We start from the raw sequence: 9,499 nt of genomic DNA, 5'->3' as shown, positions 1-9,499 counted from the left end.
ATCAAACGATTTTAAGTTTCAATGCCGCAATATATCTAATTAATTTCTTAACTCAATGAATTTCTATTTTATCAAAAAGGATCAAAGGAAAGTAGGTACGTAATAATAATTTCAAGGAGTATGTTATAATTTTGTCGAGGATAATTGTTCATTCTTTTAATAAATCAATGAGAACAAGAACAACGAGGGAAGATATAGTTTCCTCTCCATAGTTATGTAAACGACATATAGAAATAGATCTTCAATGATTCTTTCTCTCTCTCTCTCTCTCTCTCTCTCTCGACGATAACGACTTCTCGTAATATGCTGCACAGCAATTAAGAGTTTTTTGTTCGTATAAAGTGTATTCACCCTGGCACAGACAGTACGAAGGGTTGGAGGACTATAGAAGGAGTCGATGACGATGAAGGGAGGGTAAGAGGGTGGTTTTATATGGAAAAGGATTGTGGTATACTATGACGGCTGTGCTAAAGAAGAGATTCTCACAAAGGGGATGGAAGAAACAAAAGGAGTTCTTGTTTTCTCTCTCACTCACTACTCACTCACTCACTCACTCATTCTCTCTTTCTCTCTCTTTCTCTCTCTCTTTCTCATTCATTCTTTCTCTTTCCTTTGCACTTGTGATTTTCTGATCGGCTAAGCACGGGAAATGATAATAAAAATAACGATAATAATAATAATAACCAGAATACGAACCCTCGAGCCTTGAAATTCTTTTACCTTCTTTCTTCAAACTTGATCCTTGACCATCGTTTCAAGTTTTATATACTGTGATATTAATAGTTGTAGAAGAATCGTCGAATGCACACTGGAATATATCCCATAAGAGAAAAATACGTATGAGTATACGAAATCACGATAGTTAGAAATAACAATTTACAAAAGAAAAAACGTATATATATATATATATATATATATATATATATATATATAAAATATGCAATAATAATCGATACAAGTTTTATGGATTTAAATTTATGACATACCATATAGATTTAGTAGTATTACTTCTCGAGCAGTCTAGCGTGTATAATGTCGTCGATGAAACACCATAATTTCGATTATGTTCAACGAGTATATACGGGAGAATATGCGACGCGTGAAACTCACTACGAAGGCAAACAACCAACTGACGATGTTCGACTTTCATGTTTCGAATCGGTCGTCTAAAGTATCCAGACTTTGTTTATAATATGTACACAAAGGTTACTGGATGTTATAATATTAACCTTGATGATGTAAACTCTAAATGAATCAGCTTATGAAAACATATGTAGTACTACTGCTGTGTTGTTGTTGTAGTACTACTAGTATGTTTTCAATGTATTCTCTCTTATTAAAGATACGTATTAAAAACTATTCACGGATTGAAATGAAAATGGATATTTATGATATTTCTTTTATTTTAGAATTTAATTCCAATAAAAATAAGAAAGTTTTCGATTCGTTATATAACGTCATAGTACTTTTTATTTGATTTTATTTTATCGCTAGAAAATTAATTGTTACTTCATATGCGTATTTATATCGGTGATATTTAATAATTTTTTAGTTATAAAATAATAGTATTATATACATATGTAATTATAGCAATATAATTTTATATAATTATTATATCTTATAATTATTATATTAATGTATAATAATTATCCTCGTTACGATAATCCAACAAAAAAGGATGATGATCTCTTAATAATTTTTTATTGACATTAAATAATAATAATAATAATAATAATAATAATAATAATAATAATAATAAGTATTAGTCAAACGTACAAGTAATGCTATAAATAAAATAATCTTTATAACTTTCACATATTACATAATCTTTTTTTATTACGAGCTATCATATGTAAATTATGCAAATTAATTTTTGTAACATGTTTCATTCCATATTTCTTACTTTTTTTTTTCGAGCGAGTAGCGAGAAGGGATGGAATGAAAATTCATTCATGACGTTACGTTCGCTATGCATAAAATACACTACGAACAAATTGTGATTTTTTATTTCGCTCATTACATCTTATCTGTCCTTTCATACTTGTCATAGGTTTTGAAATAAAAAAAAGGGAAAAAGGAAAAAAAAGGGAAAAAAAGAAAAAGAGAAAGAAAAAAACGTTCGATACTTAAATTATTACAAAGTCAACGTCATATCTCATCGCGTTCACCGAATCCATCATTCACGTTTCACATACATACGTATATACTCGACTAACCAAACTCACCTACACAGATAGATATAGAAAACTAAATACACACATACGCAACTGCGATTCCGCGCCAAGCGTTTTTTGATTAATTATACTTCACGATGCGGTGGTCTCGCAGGATAGCAGGAAGTAGGACGCGTTATCTAAAGTATCCTGAGAGTAACGAAACAGCCATTTAATGACCTAAATCGTGAACAACGAGAGACGTCCTAGAAGTATTCGGTTTTCCGCTCTAGTTGCGCCAACGTCATCATTGTTTCGTTTACGTCGCGCCAAAGTATAAGCGTAAACCTCTCGAGTCGAAGAGAGAAATTTTTCGTTTCAACGTCTTGCGATATTAAACGTTAAACTGAACTTCCAATTAAATCGAAATTAAGTTGTATGTGATCTGTGTAAGTTGAATGTAAGTTGAGTATCGTAAGAGAGATCCTATCGGTAACCTGTGTGTATTTTTTCAGATTTTATAAAAAATGATTTTAAAATATTCTCTTCTTTCTCTTTTTTTTTTTCTTTTATTATTTTGATATATCCGAGGAGAATAAAAAATCTCTTTCGCATAGTTTTGCGTGAATGAATAAAATTGAAATAAGTCACACGATAAAAATCGCATAAAAATCAATTATTCGATAAATAATAAACGTGTAGAAATCGTACATTAGACAGACGATCGAAAAGTGAAAAAAGGATATAAAAAGTAAATTCCACGGTTATCTGTTATCGAATAAAAAAAAAAAAAGGTTAAATATCGGTTTTGAACAATTCGATTGCTTTCGTATCGAAAATCGAATGTTCCCATACGATCTTCATTTTCGATATATATTCTTCATTCTCAATATCGATTCGAGTTGTTCGACCATCGTCCTTAGACGCAACTAAACGCGATTTACTTCGGAACGATGACCCTTCCAATTTCATCGTCCACTTATCCAGCTTATTCCCTAAGAAGATTTCCACGCGTCCTTTCTCAAAGTAGAAGAAATGGGAAGTTGGTACTTTGGAGCCTTACGAAACAAGATCCAGGATTCGTTCGGTGACCGGAAAATCTGTTTTCGCGCGATACGCGTGCACGCGTATAAAGTTCCATGTGGATTTACATGAGAGCGCTCGTACAAAACGGTTGCCCACGACAATATGGAGATTTGAAGTTTATGCTACGACCTATACAATCACGGAGGTGGAAGATGCACTCACACGTGAAAGTCCAAGCTCCCGAAAGGAGCTTTGCGCTTTAATTTTTCTCTAAGGGAACTTTATTCCTTCTTACGGGTATAATCGATTTTACAAATTCGACCCATTTTCTTTTCTTTTTTTTTCTATTTTTCTTTTCTTTTCTTTTTTCTTGCCAAGATCAAGGACCGCGAATTTTCGCGATATGAAAATTTTCTTTACGAAGAGAAAGAAAGAAAAACGAATAAAAGAAAAGTCAGAAATCGTACGATAATAAGGGAAACGGAGTAAGATCAAATTGTACAAATTTCACTGTTTAAACGAATAAAATCACATTTCAATGTCGTAACTACGCGAGAAAATCCTTTTTTGCATAATCCAATAAAAGATAGCACCAGGACGAATATCTAAAGCTTTTGTTTTATTCACAGGAATGAGAGAATGCATTAGCGCTAGCTGAATCGTTCGCTCATTACTGCAAAGCGACTCTCGCGAGATGCACGGACGATTCTGATAACTTTTCTCGAACTAACTTATCAGTTTAATTGAAACCAATTTTCTAAGGAGTATGAGAGAGAACGCTCTCACGTAAATGGGATCGTTGACTGTTGAAACGAAAACTTACGACGTTCAACGAAATTCACGATAAGTAAACGAGAGAAAGTTTCGTTTTTCTTCTTCTTTTTTCTTTCTTTTTTCTCATTTTCGAGTTGACGTGACTGACGTTACAAAATAAACGATTATTATTTCTTAATATTCCAAAGAGAAAACAATAGAACTCATTATCGATTAAGGGTCTTCGATAAGAAAAATTATATCGTTTTTTTAAACTATAACGAAGGAAACATCATGAATCTATCTAAGTTTTCCTATTAAAAATAATCAATGTTAGTAACTATGTTATCTAATATGTTTTCAATGATATCAATCTTTTCATCGAATTTCCGTTACGTTTTATCGTCGCGTATCACTTTTCTGTTTTTTTCTTCCTTTTTTCTTGTTTCTTCATTTTTTTTCTTTTTATAGCTCCCTCCTTCTATCACCGTATCAAAATTTTTTATTTGGGAAAAAATCCAATGACCCGATAATGTTAACATTCGAGAAACGAGGATTTCGATACCATATTGTGAACAAGTAGAAAATGGCCGTATTTAATCCGAGGGAAGTCGATATGGACGAACGAAGCAAATTAAAATTCTCTGTTTACGAGCTCCGAAGTTCAGCGATGTGAAAGTCGTCAGGAACGAAGTCACAATTTGTGAAGATTCGAGAGCCGCGAAATGGCGAATATTTTTTCGAAAAAAAAAGAAAAAAAAAAAAAGAAAAGTTTACTATCCGAAACGTTCAATCTCTTTGTCGTCGTAACACGAACGCGATTGTTATTCTTTTACTCTCGGGAAACAATTTCGTAGATTGAAAGTGCGAATGTATTTTATTTAGATGTAATATTATATGTCGTGTCGAAAAAACACGATATTTTATTTGCGTATTTATTATTTCTTTCTTTCTTTTTTTTCTTGTTTTTTTTTTTTTTCTTTCACTTTTTTTCCTTTTTTTTTATTTCGGTGCTCCTTTTAAGGAGAAGCAGAGGAGGACAAGTTCTTTTAATCCAAAAGACACTTGACCTCGGTATGCTTCAATCCTTTTCCGTCTCTTTTAGGGCGATTACAGCTTCCGCACGATAGACCTTTCGGTGCTTTCGAAAGCTTAATCTTCCGTGACTCTGTGGTGCTGACTTCGCCACTTGGAATTCACCTGTGTCACGAAGGTAAATCGCACACGAGAACACACTGACAAAGATAGTAGACCCGAAGGACAAACATCGATGTTTTTCAAGAAACCATTTGGTCGGACGTTTCTCAAGGATTATTTTATCCGAGATAAATAAATTTTATCTTATAAATCCTATCCCATTCGATCCTATGAATAAATAAATTTAATCTTTCGATATTTTTCCAAAAGAATACGAAATTTAACAAAATATTTTAATATACCGATAAAGCAGCAATTTTAATATATCGATATATAGAACGTTCTACGATTAGGAAGGTTAATTAATTTCGTCTGTATATCCTATTACGTTCGTGGAATAGCCAATATTCATGGTGACTATCCGAATGTAAACGTCGAGTATAATCCATATCCTATTTCGATTACACATAGTCAAACGATCAACACGATTTCTATTCGTTCATGGGAATTACAATGGCTTTGATTTCGAAACCGGATGTAAGCTCTGGTTTGGACATACATATATCGTATTATTTTGTACACGGTATCGATAACACACCGAATTAGCTAACAATTCGTAAATCGTTCCTTCCGAGATCGTACGATCGATAATCAAGACAGACAAGCTCGATCTATCACTCTTTTAAATTTTCTTTCTTCTTTTTTCTTCTTGTTTTTTTTTTTTTTTAACAAAATATCATTTGCAATTCCAACGAGAAGAGGGATGTTCGGGGGGACGGCTAGTTTCCTCTTTACATCGCTCTTCCGCAATGAAGCTATTAATTTTGCTTAAACGATAAAGTCGACGCTTTCGTGTGTCATCGATCGTTGTCCTGAATTCTATCCAATAAATCCAACAAGGTTAAATACAATCGGCCGAGACGTTAGCGTGTTTTCAAAGCAATACGGTCAAAACCGAGCCAAACCTTCGTCTAAACTGTTCGACGAGAAAATTATTAAAAAAGAAAAAAATATATATATATATATAGCTATTAAATTTAGAAATTACAAGATACAAAAAGATAATTGAAAGAAAAACATAATTAGAAATAGAAATAGAAAGAGAAACAGAAATAGAAAAAGAAATAGAAATAGAAGAGAGACGAAGAGAGATTGAGAGAGGAGGGGAAAAAAAAAAATAGAAATCGAGTACAAAGTCGGTTTAATATTGAAATTTTCTCACACTCACCGTGTCCCATTTTCTTTCTTTCCTAAGTTCGATAGCTGAACGAAAACTTTCGTAAAAGAAAGTAAAAGTTACAACGAGCCATGGAGAAGTTTCACGTTGTGAAATTCATGGAAAAGAAGAGAGGAAACGTCGTTTCGTATCGACTCGATCAACTCGACTTTGGTTTTCGAGCTTTGCAACTAGACCTTTAACATGTCTCTCTTTCTCTCTCGTTTCCTTTTTATTTTCTCTTTCACTCTCTCTCTCTGTCTCTCTTAACTCTTGCTTAAACTATGCGTCTATGTGTGTGTGTGTGTGTGTGTGTGTTTCTTTTTTCGAAACTAGTAGAACTTCGTTGAAATGAAAATTTATCTGATAAATTTGAAATAAGACGAACCATTTGCTATGTTTCTCTATTTCTTGTTTTTTTTTCCTCTTTTCTTGCTCTCTTTCGTTTTCATTGTGTATTCAAACGAAAACCGCGAAAATATCCGAGTGAAAGTTTAGCGAGATATCTCTCTCTCTCTCTCTCTCTCTCTCTCTCTCTCTCTCTCTCTCTCTTTCTCAAAAACTCAACTTACTCTCTTATACCATTTGCCTCGAATCATTGTAAATTGTTTTTCATTTCGATGTAAGCGGAATACTCCCGACGACTTTGACTTTGTTAAATGCGGTGAGACTACTCGCGCGAAAAGACGCCTGGCATAGGGAAGGCAAGCGTAAAGTGAAGTGGGAATTTTCCAAGTTTCACGTTATATAACCCACTTTCTTCCTTCTAAACTTTCAAACGGCCAAGTGGAAGTACCAAAATGTCGGCAGAGTTCGGCGACAATGTTTTTCTTTGCTTATCCCAAAGGGAATTATTATAGGTCTCAAGTAGAAGATATTCTTATGGTGTTTCACTCGTAACAAGATATTGAATTTATGATCACCGAGGATTTAACGACGATCGTAACGCATATTTTTGCAAACTTATTTTGCAAATTTTTATTTCTTTCCTTCTTTTTCTCTTTTTTTTTTGTTTCTCGTTAATTTAGAAAAATCTTAAGTGCATCCACTTTTTTCATACTCGAATAAAATATCGTAACGCCATTGTATTCATTAATGATTGACACTCAATCATGCAAATTTTATTTTACATTATTGTTTTTATTTCTTTGTGACATTTGAATGAATTAATAAATACGTAATATATTACTTTTCTTAATAGAATTAAACTCTAGTGTAAACAATAATATAAAGATTAAATTTCATTAAAAGTCTATTGAAATCAATTGGAAAGTTTTACTCGATCGTTCTTAAATATTTTTTATTGTTTTTTCTTTCCTTTTTTTTTTGGAATCCCTTAGAAGGGTCAGTTTTTATAGATAAGAGACATCAAGAGGCAGTCGTCCTCGAGAGAACATATGAATGCAAATGAGCGTATTCGCGATATTTGAAAAGGGTAACGACCGGTAACATCGAGGAGAATACGAAGGAATTCCAATGGTGAAGAACTGAAATTCAATTACGTGCTGGAAAGAACAGGACGCGTGTATCCGTTCATACGGATTGTTTCGAATCGAATTTTCACTGTCGCGACAAACGAGAGAAAGAGAGAGAGAGAGAGACAGAGAGATAAAGCGAGAGAAAGAGAGAGAGAGAAAGAGAGAGAGGAGAGAGAGAGAGATTATGATAAAGAAAATCCATATAAGATTAATACGCACATCTCGTTTTTATTTTCTTTCTTTTTTTTTCCGTTTTTCTTCTTAAACCTTTTCGATAAAAAGAAGAGATGATAGGAAAAAAAAATTCAATAACAAACAATGAACAACAACGTCGTATATAATATAAATAATAAAGAGAAAAGCAAATGTACTAACCAAATTTGCTTTTCTTTTACATCCGTTGTCGTCACAGCTGCTGTTTAATTAAACGCTAAGTCAAGTGTTTAATTGAGGCTTACGTGGTGCAAGCTATACAATATTACCTAGGTACGCTTTAATTAATAACGCAGATAAAGCAAATTCGCTCTGAGCTATTTCATTGTAACGCATATATATATATATATATATATATATATATATATATATGTATGTATGTATGTACTTTACCACATACCACATATATACACGCGAATACTTATATTATTGCATCTATGCCATATAAAGAAAATAATAAAGATTTGTATTTTCCTTACGTTACATATTTCTTACAATATTTGCTTGTAATTAATTTGTTGTTAATTATATTCTTTCCTTTTACATCTTCTTTTCTTTGTCTTTTCTTTTTCTTTTTTTTTTTTTTTTTTTTTATTAACACAAATTCTTTTGACCTGAAATAACTCTCTCTCTCTCTCTCTCTCTCTCTCTCTCTCTATTTCTTTCTTTATAAACCATGTTAGATATTTCTTACAATATTTGCCTGTCATTAATTTACTGTTAATTATACTCTTTTCCTTTATATCTTTTTTTCTGTCTCTCCTCATTTTTTATATTTCATTAACAGAAATTCTTTTGACTTGAAATAACACTTTCTCTCTCTCTCTCTCTCTCTCTCTCTCTCTCTCTCTCTATAAACCGCGTTACATATTTCTTACAATATCTTTTTAACATTAACTTGTTGTTAATTACGTTTTTTCTTTTATATCCTTTTTTATTTTCTCTTTCTTTTTCTTACGTTAACATAAATTTTCTCTCTCTCTCTCTCTCTCTCTCTCTTACTCTCACTCTATAAACTCGCGTTACTGTCGAATTCGAATTAAAAGTTTATCGGGAGATATCGTTAAGAAGAAACGTGGAAAAAAAGAGTGCAATATCGAGCTATCGGTATTTTTCGATTATCCTCGGAAGTACTTACGTGTGTCTAGAATTCCGTTCGATCGTTTTAAAGAAAACGCAGGAAACGAAGAAAGGAAGGAAGGAAAGAATGATGGAGACTCGAAAGGAGACCTTCTCGTGCCTTTCCTCGCACGCCAATGAATCCAAAATATTTCGTTCGTTTCGAACAAGGACGTTAAATGCGCAGCGAATTTAAGTAAGGATCGATGAAGCTCACTTGTGACTCATTCTGTGTGTACGTGTGTTTTTCTATTTTTTTTTTTCACGTCTACCTACTAGAAACTACTATTTACGTTGACTACCTACCAAGGAAATGTTTGTAAATAAAACGATGCTAGCTTTTCTCTCTCTTTCTCTCTCTCTCTCTCTCTCTCTCTCTCTCTCTCTCTTTCGTTCTCTCTCTT

This window comes from Vespula pensylvanica, chromosome 21, assembly GCF_014466175.1.
Source record: "Vespula pensylvanica isolate Volc-1 chromosome 21, ASM1446617v1, whole genome shotgun sequence".
In the NCBI taxonomy this organism is placed as follows: Eukaryota; Metazoa; Arthropoda; class Insecta; order Hymenoptera; family Vespidae; genus Vespula; species Vespula pensylvanica.
This window is presented reverse-complemented; position numbering follows the sequence as displayed.